This window comes from Lepus europaeus, chromosome 5 (assembly GCF_033115175.1).
Source record: "Lepus europaeus isolate LE1 chromosome 5, mLepTim1.pri, whole genome shotgun sequence".
Taxonomy (NCBI): domain Eukaryota; kingdom Metazoa; phylum Chordata; class Mammalia; order Lagomorpha; family Leporidae; genus Lepus; species Lepus europaeus.
The window spans coordinates 80,746,981-80,756,608 of NC_084831.1; the positions used below are offsets into that span (position 1 = coordinate 80,746,981).

General features: G+C 44.8%; 1 long non-coding RNA gene across 3 annotated transcripts in view; it reads left to right on the forward strand.

The window, feature by feature from the left end:
• Positions 1-1,275, forward strand: part of LOC133759918 (uncharacterized) — a 38,463-nt gene extending 37,188 nt beyond the window's left edge. For 2 of the 3 annotated variants that reach the window (XR_009865932.1, XR_009865934.1), the window contains exon 3: positions 222-1,274. This is a non-coding gene — a long non-coding RNA (uncharacterized LOC133759918). Of the gene's footprint in view, positions 1-221 lie in introns of all 3 variants that reach the window. The other variant, XR_009865933.1, reaches the window with a different exon arrangement.
• The last annotated feature ends 8,353 nt before the right edge of the window (positions 1,276-9,628 follow it).

The window sequence follows — 9,628 nt, forward strand, 5'->3', positions numbered from 1 at the left end:
GGCAAGAGGGGGGCTGCCTCCAGCGGCGCTTGCTCTGGTGGTGATGAACACATGGTGGTTTGACACTTCTCTAGGGCTGTCCATCACCTCCCTGCCCCCCACTCCCCACCCAGGGTTATGCTGGAGGGAGAAGGGGCCAGTGGCTGTGTCCGCCAGCCCCAAATGCCAGCAGCTGCACAACCCTGGGATAATTGCTCATATCTGTTTCTTCTGTTTTCCAGGCCTCGGAAAGTGTTCCAGGGACGGACTTTCTGCAGTATGATGACCTGTAAAAGCGGCCTTTCCAACGACATTTCAAACTCCAAGTCAGTCGTGTCAAAGTTGGAACCAGGGCTGGGGAGGATAATGGGTCAGATGCAATTAGCAGCTCAGAGAGCTGCACGTTGCAGTCTGATTTATTTTTTTGCCCATCAGATTCCAAGAATCCTAGTGCTTAAAAGCAATGAAACAATTGCCCTATTGTACTGAAATAAAGCCCAGTTAATTCAAAAATCAGTTGCACCACCAGGTGGGGCACATTGTGGCCCAAACAGATGGGGTCGAAAACTTCCCCCAAAATGCAGTCTTGTTAAATTAAAAACTTGATCCAGGGTGGGACAAATAGGGAGCTGTGAATGGAATGGAGTCAGGTCCACCCAAGCGAATTCTTTCTTCTTCCACTCCTTTCCTGGCCTGTAAGAGAGAAAAATGCACCATTCCACTTTCATCAGAGCTAGCATCTATGCAGCAACGCAGCCATCCGCCATCTGCAGTAAATGTGTTACTTTAATTAGTCTGAAAATTAAAGGGCAACGCTGGGCCAATGTGAATGATGATGAAAATACATGTGCATCCCATGCAATCGTCTCATTTAATTAATAGTCTTGTAAACTGTACGGCTCACTTTAAGTCAGTCGAGAGGTATAACAACTCCATTTTAAATATCCACTTAATACTTAACAGGCTGTGAGGAACACACTATAGCATACAGCCCCTGCTCAGGTTTCACTGTCTGAAATTTTTCAAAGCTGACCCAAGTCAACCCGAAAAATGTTTAACACCCTGGGCTTGAACACAAGCAACTCTGTGATGAACAGACATTCAATTACATTTTGAAAAAGTGAGAAGCATTTTTGTAAAATAGCGACCCTGGAAACTAATTGGCAGCCACAGAACTTGTGAGCGAAGGCCAAATCTTGTGGGGAACTTTTACTACACTAACACGACTCAAAGAACATGTGAATAAAAGGCATCTTTGTTTCCCAGTCAAATTAGTTGATTAAGAAATAAAACGTCTTAACGTGTTTTTAAATGTAGAATTAATTATTTATAGGAGAAAAATGAGCGTCAGGGTATATGAATTCTTCTCTGTGTGTGTGGATTGAATGGGGGAGAAACAGTAATCCTTGTGGATCCGTGTCTTAGGTCATTAAGCAAAATGAGATATTAAGAGCTCCAGTTATTGGAAAAAAAAAAAAAAAGATCACATTCAGGTTGCAAGTCATGCAGTCCCATTTGAGTTTCAAAGTCCAGATTAGTTATGGCACACACTGAAAACGTGATTCAGAACAAGAAGACTGCTTCCCATAGGCCGACTACTGGCATGGGAGGGAAGAAGAAAACATAGCAACACAAAGAGCAGGCGACTCCCAGGAGCACACAGGCCTCTCGCTGTTAAGGAACTCAGGGCAGAGTCACAGAAAGAATTCACACAGGCCATTCTTTCTTTTGCTCATGGGTAAGTCTGGAAGCCTTGAAAGCAAGACAACCTAAGTTATTCCATCGACTCAGAAAAGAAGTGGGCTGGCGACCTTTGACATCTCAGGCCCCTGTGTCTCAACCCCAGCCCTTCCTCCTGACCTCTTAACATTCCAACATCCTGAAGCCAGACTCTCCCCAAACCAGGGCTGCAAATTATCTCTGTGATGTGGATAAACATGCACTGGGTCAGGGTGTTTCCAGGTGTGGGCTAGGGACCACCTGCATCAGAAATACTTGGAGAACTCGCAAAAATGGAGATTCCTGGACTCCAGGAGTTATCTGGGTTGAAAGGGGATGTGGCTAGGGATTCCGTCTTTTCAACAAAGTCCCTATCCTCCCGAAATTCTGGAAGGATACTAACATTTGAGAATCCCCGCCCCAGTGTGTACCTAGAGACCACTAGAGCAATTTTCACTACGTGTCTTTAATAGTTTCCCTATAGTGAAAGTCATTTACTAAAATGTAAAAGCCTGTCCATAAATTCCTCATTACACAAAGGCTCCAGCCATTTCCTTCCTTTCTGATGGCGTCTGTGAACGGTGGTAGTATAGCAATGCTTTGTCCTTTAAAATAAGTTCAGTGAGTACTTGAGAAGTCACTTGGCAAGAGATGAGGGATGAGACAAAGGGGGAAGATTAATGACGAACAGAATCAGAGTCCTTGCTAAAATAAAAATGGATTCACACCCAACTTCTTATGAAGGGTAAGACATATGGCAGCTCACGTGGGAAGCGAGAGTATTCAGTAGAGAGAGGTCCTGCGGCAGAGCTGTGTGATGTAGGGTACGGCTTTCTCAGCCAAAAACAGAATGTCACATGCTGGGGGAGATGCACTGTCTCTCCTGGGTGATGAGGACTGACTTCCTAAAGACATTTGAGCAATGGCTTTAGCAGACTTCTCAGCAACCAGATATCAGATGTGGGGGGTTCAGACCTTGGTGCTGCTCTTATCTTTAGGTTTACCCTGGCACCCTGGCATTTTCTGTGGCTGTTTATGGAAGCTGCTGATAGTTTAAGGTTCCTCATTTATAAAATGGAAGCCTCAATTCTCCCTCATTTTTAAGAACTGAGGAGAGAGAAGTGCTGGCCACTAGAAATGTGGGCTGCACTTCAGCTACAAACTATGGATGCACAGTTCTCCTAAATCTTCTTTAGAGATGTTGAGAGTTTTCACCAGGAAAGCACCAAGATGTAGCTGGACACACTCTCTCTTTTTAATAGGGAAGAAGGAAAGTCCATTTGCACTTTATGATCTGCTATGCACCAACCATAAGATAGTAAGAACCCTGAAGTCTCAGGATTCTGTTTCTAGAATTTGTTCCATACTATAAACACATACAATGCACACATAGAGGACACTTATAAATGTGGCTTTTATTAAACTTACAGTAGCAGTGACAAGAGTTCAATTTTTGTCCATGGAAAATTGCTGCTTAATAAGAACTTTCCCAAACCCAACTCCCCTTTGAGATAAAAATTTCCACACTAAATTTCATCACCCTACTAGAATTTCCTTTGGAATGTTTGTGCTAAATTCCTTTCGCCATGATTGAAGTACACAACACAAGATCTAGCTTTGAGACTTGCAAACGAATGAGCTGAAATGCACAGATACATAAAATGACTTGGAAGGGACTATGGGCAGGGGAAAGGCAGAGGAGATTTGAGAAAATGAATTAAACCCCCCAATAATTAAGAAGTGATTTACTTGGCACGTTCAGTATTTGGAATGCTTGAACAGTGGGGCTGTGTATGACTTCATTATATGCCATGGGCAACCCTGGCAACTCTGTTTTGCTGCAAGAGGTGGTTGCTGTTGGGTTTGTTTCTATTTTTTGGGGGGGGGTATTTCTTGATTTAGTGTGTGTAGTTGCGAACTTAATTAACACACTAGTGATTCTGCAACCTCAGGGAAAAATGTAAATACAGAAAAAAGGGAAGTTCTTTCCTTCCTGTTCATATCTGTTTTTATTCCCTCTCTTGGGTTTATGCATCAGGAAAACACGAGCACCACATGAGGCTTAACAGAGTCTAGCCTCTAGACCCATTAAAGCTCAACAGCCAGGGACTCCTCAAAATCAAATGTATCTTATAGACCATCCGAACTGCTTTTGTGTGAGAGAAAGCTGGGTTCATAGGTAGCGGAAGCTAGTCCTTCCAATAATGACATTACAGTTTATACCCTTTTTTATTCTATTGCTCTCATTTGGAAATAGCCTCAACAATTCCCTTTTGCAACAAGCCCTATAAATTTGAGCAATATCATTAGTTTCATGAGGCAAGTTTAAACCAATAAAGTCTTGTTTCGTCCCTTTTCTCTCCCACCCACCCTCTTAAAAAAAAACCATGGAGAGTCACAACTCTGGCAAGTAGCTGGAGTGTGAAGCTCTGGTATGGAAAAGTCTATGAAAAGATGACATTTATAGATGGGTACATATATATTTAATTTCTCGAGTGTGAGTGTGTGCGTATATATATTTCTACTTCTGTTCATAGAGGATACAACATCATAATTAAGGACATTTTACTTTATCCAATGAGGAGTTTTTTTTTTCAGCTCTCTTTAATTGGTAATTTAATTACAGAGCTAATTAGGAACATAGTGGGTGTTGGGACTATAGTGATTGTCTTTAACTGGAAAGTCTTACCGCTTAACCAAGCAAGGAAGTTTTCAGATTATGGAACGCTTAAATAATGGATTAATAAGTCAGCACATACAACTGTATGAAGGTAGATCATTCACATGCCCTTCAATTGGCAAAATTCTTAATGTGAGTCTGATCTATTCCACTAAGTAATTATCCAGCGTACTGGGGGGTCTAGGCTTGAGGCCCTGGGGAATTTATGTGTGCAACTCCAGGGTTGGAATTCCTGGGCCAGAGTTAGTGTAGAAGGTGGAGCAGCTGAAAGCTGTTTGGGAGAAAGCATAATCCAATACTTAGAGTAAGAAGGAATTTTGGGGCTGGCGCTGTGGTGTGGTAGGCTAAGCCTCTGCCTGTGGCGCTGGCATCCTACATGGGCTCCCAGTTCATGTCCTGGTGCTCTGCCTCCAATCCAGCTCTCTGCTATGACCTAGGAAAGCAGTGGAAAATGGCCCAAGTGCTTGGGCCCCTGCACTCGTGTGGGAGACCCAGAAGAAGCTCCTGGTTCCTGGCTTCATATTGGCCCAGCTCCAGCTGTTGGAGCCATCTGGGGATTGAACCAGCAGATGGAAGACCTTTCTCTCTGTCTCTCCCTCTCTCTGTCTATAACTCTGCTTCTCAAACCAATAAATAAAATCTAAAAAAAAAAAAAAGAAGACGGAATTTTGTTGTTAGCCAGCCTCTGCCACTCACTCACTCATGGAGAACAGCAAAAGGAAAGCCTCTCTCTCTGCCTCAGTTCCTCTGTACCTGTGCCCACCACAATGGCTGCCTGCATCAGAGCAGCACTTGGAGGTGGTCAAAGGATGGGCTTGGGCAGCTGTGCTTTGGCACCTGAGGGTAGCTCCTTGGGCTTTGGGTCCATGAAAAAAGCCTACATCAGAATCCCATGTCCTGGACCTGTTTCTGGGAGGATTCCTTCTGGATCCCAGAAGGGCCAGAAGTTTGTCCTGGACACTGCTCAAGGCAATCCAGGGCTGAAGGATACATAGGGGGAGTTTCTCACTTTTCTGTGATGACTGCACAGGAAAGGTTTGAGTGAGCGGTGAAAGGAAGACAGGAGATAGATGGGACTGAGTGAATTCCCTAGGTAATCTCTAAAGCTGACTTTAGTCAGTAGCCTCACTCTAACCTTCTCTCCCCCACACCTTGGGCCATAATAACCATCCTTGGCCCGAACTTATGTGGGCTTTGCTGGTTTCCTTCTGCTACTCATAGTATGGCCAAAAAAGACCTCCACAGGCCACGTTGGAAATAGGCACACACACAACGCTGCGGGTCCTGGCCAGTTCCCAAACCAGCTTTTTAGTGTCTTAGTTCCCTACTCCTGCAAACAGCCACTTGAAAATGAAAGCAAAAAGAACAGCTAGGCTTCCCCTAAACAGAGTTGCTTGCTGAGGGAGTATTTTCCTAAGTTCAAGGGTTTAGAACTGTTTGCAATTTCTCCATATTCACCAAAAGAACTTTCTGATTTTTCTTTCTTTTTGCACTCGTACCTTAAATAACTCTTCTTGCGCTGATGCTCCCACCTCCTGGGCTGCATAGGGCAGATACTCCTAGGTTTTATTTTATGTATTTGATTGTTCTCTACCTTGGCTCAGAAATGACTGAGCTGCGGTTTATGGTGCTGTCCTGCCCAAGGGAAAGGAAGCTGTAAACATCCGAATGGACAGAGGCTTGAATAAAAAAGGCGCCCTCCTAAGTCTTACCTTTCCTTTAGATGATTGAATTCAGAACTTCATCAACTATCTAGTAAGGGCTTATGATGGGCAAGAATTGTATGATTTTCATCCCGACTTTGTCCCCTGGGTTTCTAGCTAAATTGCAGAGATGGCACGTGCACACATTATTATGTTGCAGGACAGAGGATAATAGATTCCATGTGTGAACCACTGATAATATAAGGCTTTTGAGAAGTCTCGAGGAGAAAGCTTTCTTTCAGTTGCGTTAATCAGGAAAGGCTTCCTGGAAGGGGAAGATGAGCCCAGGTTGGGCTCAGGTTGGGGAGGGATTGAATAGGCAGAGTTGGGGGCAGGGCATCCCTTTGGGGGAGGGGAGAGCTTACTTTCACTGAACACTTATTATTTTTTTTTTTTGTCAAGAACTTGCTAAGCACTTGATACATAGCCAACTCATGTACTTTTCACTAGGACCCGAAGAGGAAGGAACAATGATTTTCCCCCAAATGCAAATCATAAGTAATCTTTATTAAGCGTTCACTGTGTGTCAGACACAGTGCCTTCCATGGATTAAACCTTTTCATCATCACAACTCTACGAAGAGGGCACTGTCACTGCTACTATTATTACTGTCCCCATTTATAGGTGACGACACCAAGGCACAGAGAGCTTCATGCCTTGCTCAGGTTGATCCAGCCAGTGAGGGGCGGAGCTGGGCAGAGAGCCCAGCACTTCCCCTCCAGAGCCTGACCTCCTTTCTAATTCTGTTCTACAGCTTCCCATGGGAAGAGCCATAGACATAGGCAGGATCAGTGAAAGCACTGAAGAAACCAGTACTGAAATTATTTGGAATGTGCTGGTGAAAGTCATGCAAATCACTTTTAAGAGTGGCCGATCTCAGAAAAAGTTGACATTATTTTTTCAAGATTTACTTATTTGAAAGGCAGAGCAACAACAAGAGAGGAAGAGACAGAGAGATATCAAAAAAGAAGATCTGCTGGTTCACTCCCCAAATGGCCCCAACAGGTCAAAGCCAGGAGCCAGGAACTCCCTCCTAGTCTCCCAGGTGGGTAACATTGGCCCAAGTATTTGGGCCATCTTCTGCTGCCCTCTCAGGCACAGTAGCAGGAACCTGAGATGGAAGTAGAGTAGATTAACCAACTGTATCTACCACAATGCTGGCTACAGAAAATGCTTACATTTTATGTTTAGCAAGTAATGTTGCTACAGAGGTGAAAAGGTAATTTTCAACTCAGAACTTCGTGTCTGACTTACAGAACTGTGGAGGGTGGGGCAAGAGGGCTTGGGAGAAGGAGGGAAGGAAGAGGTGGTCCCTCTGGGGGAGCGGCTGGTGTGGTCCCTCTGTAGCAATGGTCCAAGTAATTTTCTTTGCATATTGTGCAAACCTCTTTCAGGCAAGGAGGGTATGCATGAACTATTTAGGGAGTGATTTTGTGGGATCTGTTGATGCAAAAGGGGAGGGAGGAGTTGGACAGTGAGCTGAGTGTGCCTGGGCATGTCCCCTGTGGAGGTTTGGGTGGGTGGTCCTGGGCAAGGGGCCCAGCAAGAGAGTCAGGCTCTGGTAATGAGGGACCCGCCCTTCAGTTTTCAACCACATAAGAATGATCTCGATAAATCATTTGGTCTAAGGTTCATTTGAGTGGTGAAAGATTCACATAGCATTCTAGGGGAAGTGTAATTTGCTCTTAGAATCTTTGCAGTGCACTCCATGGTGTAGGCAGCAGATTCATATGTATTCTGACACCAGATCCCATAGGGAGAACAGGGTGTTTCACAGGTAAGAAGATGGAATTTGGTCAGTTTAAGCCCATGTGCTAAGGTTTCACAGGGGGGATCAGGCCCCTGGTGCCTACCCTTTCAGCTACAGAGGCCCTGTCCTGGCCTTGGACAAACAGGGTCTGGGTGACGATGGAGTTCAAGCTCACCAAGGGCTAGAACTCTAGAGAAGACTAGTGACCAGCCTCCTCCAAACACAGTGGCGGAGGGACAGTAGCACAAATGAGGAAAGAATTCAGAATGAGTGGTAACTGGGAAATACAATGTTGAAAGGCCTAGAGGGGCTGGGACTGTGGCATAGCAGGTTAAATCTCCCTCTGTGGTGCTGGGTTTCCCATATGGGCACAGGTTTGAGACTTGGCTGCTCCGCTTCTGAACTAGCTCCCTGGGAAAGCACAGGAGGATGTCCCAACTGCTTGGGCCCCTGCACCCACATTGGAGACCTGGAAAAAGCTCCTGGCTCCTGGCTTCAGGTTGGCCCAGCTCTGGCCATTGTGGCCACTTAGGCAGTGAAGCAGTGGGTGGAAGGATGGAAGACCTCCCCTTCTCTGTCTGTAACTGTGCCTCTCAAATAAATAAATCTTTAACAAACAAACAAACAAACAAAGCCCTAGAAATAAACCCCTCAAGATAGAAGCTCTGAGGGCAAGATCTTAACTACCTCTAATGAGACTCTAAGTGAGGAAGAAAAGGAACATTTGAATATTTATTCAACAGACCTTTAACAAGCACCTTTTACTGGCACCAGGGGTAGCTGTGGTGACGTAGATTTACCTCAGTCCAAATGGAACTCCTGGTGGCCATGGGGTAGGTAGACAGAGAAAGAAGTAAGTCCTACCTTGGAGCAATGAGTCGAGGCTAGAAAGATGGTGTGAGCACTGTGGGAAGAGAGGACCCCAGATTTTCATGTGGACCCACTCTGTGCCAGAACTTTCTAGAAATCTTCACCTCTGGTACCTCAAAGGTGTCTCACATCATCATCAGCCAACTGGCTAGAAGAGACAATGGGGTTCAATAAGGTTGAGAAACTTGGGGTGACAAGGTTTAAGAGGGAGAGGAGAGATTCAAACACAAATTTGATTTATTGCAATGACCGAAGTGTTGTGTCATTTTTATCTATTCTGCCTAAGAATACTATGCCCCATTCTCTCCTTTGTGCACACAAATGTGATGGTGTTGAGAAGCAGAAAGGGGAGAACAGGAGTGGGATTTGGGGGAGAGGTGAGCAAACGCATTGCAGACTAGAAGTCACCTTGCATTCCAACGTGAACTAGTATAATTTGTAGATCCTTGAGCCCAAATCTCTGAGAGGCGAACACTGAGTCACAGAGAAAAAAAAGTTTGCCGCATGGTTTGTGCTGGATTGAGGCATTACATCTGATGGGGTTCGCATGCATATTTTGTGACCTTGGTTTAGGAAATGGTATGGTTTGAAAACAGTATGTGTTGGGAACTTGGTTTTCAGAGAGTTGGTGTTAGGAGGTGGTACACACCTTTAAGCAACAAGGTTATAGGTCAATGGAGGCATGCCCTTGATAGGGTTTTTGGAACCCCACTCTCTCTATTCCTGGATCAAGATGTGATGGCTTGCCCCAACATATACTCCCACCACTGTCATCCACTCATCTGCCGTGAAGTCTTCCCCAGAAGTGAAATGATGCAGGTGCTGTGCTCTTGAACTCCCTAAACTATGGTCAAAATTAGCCTTTTTTTTTTTCTTCATGAGTAGCCTGTATCAGGTATTTCATTATAGTGATGCAAAGTTGACTAA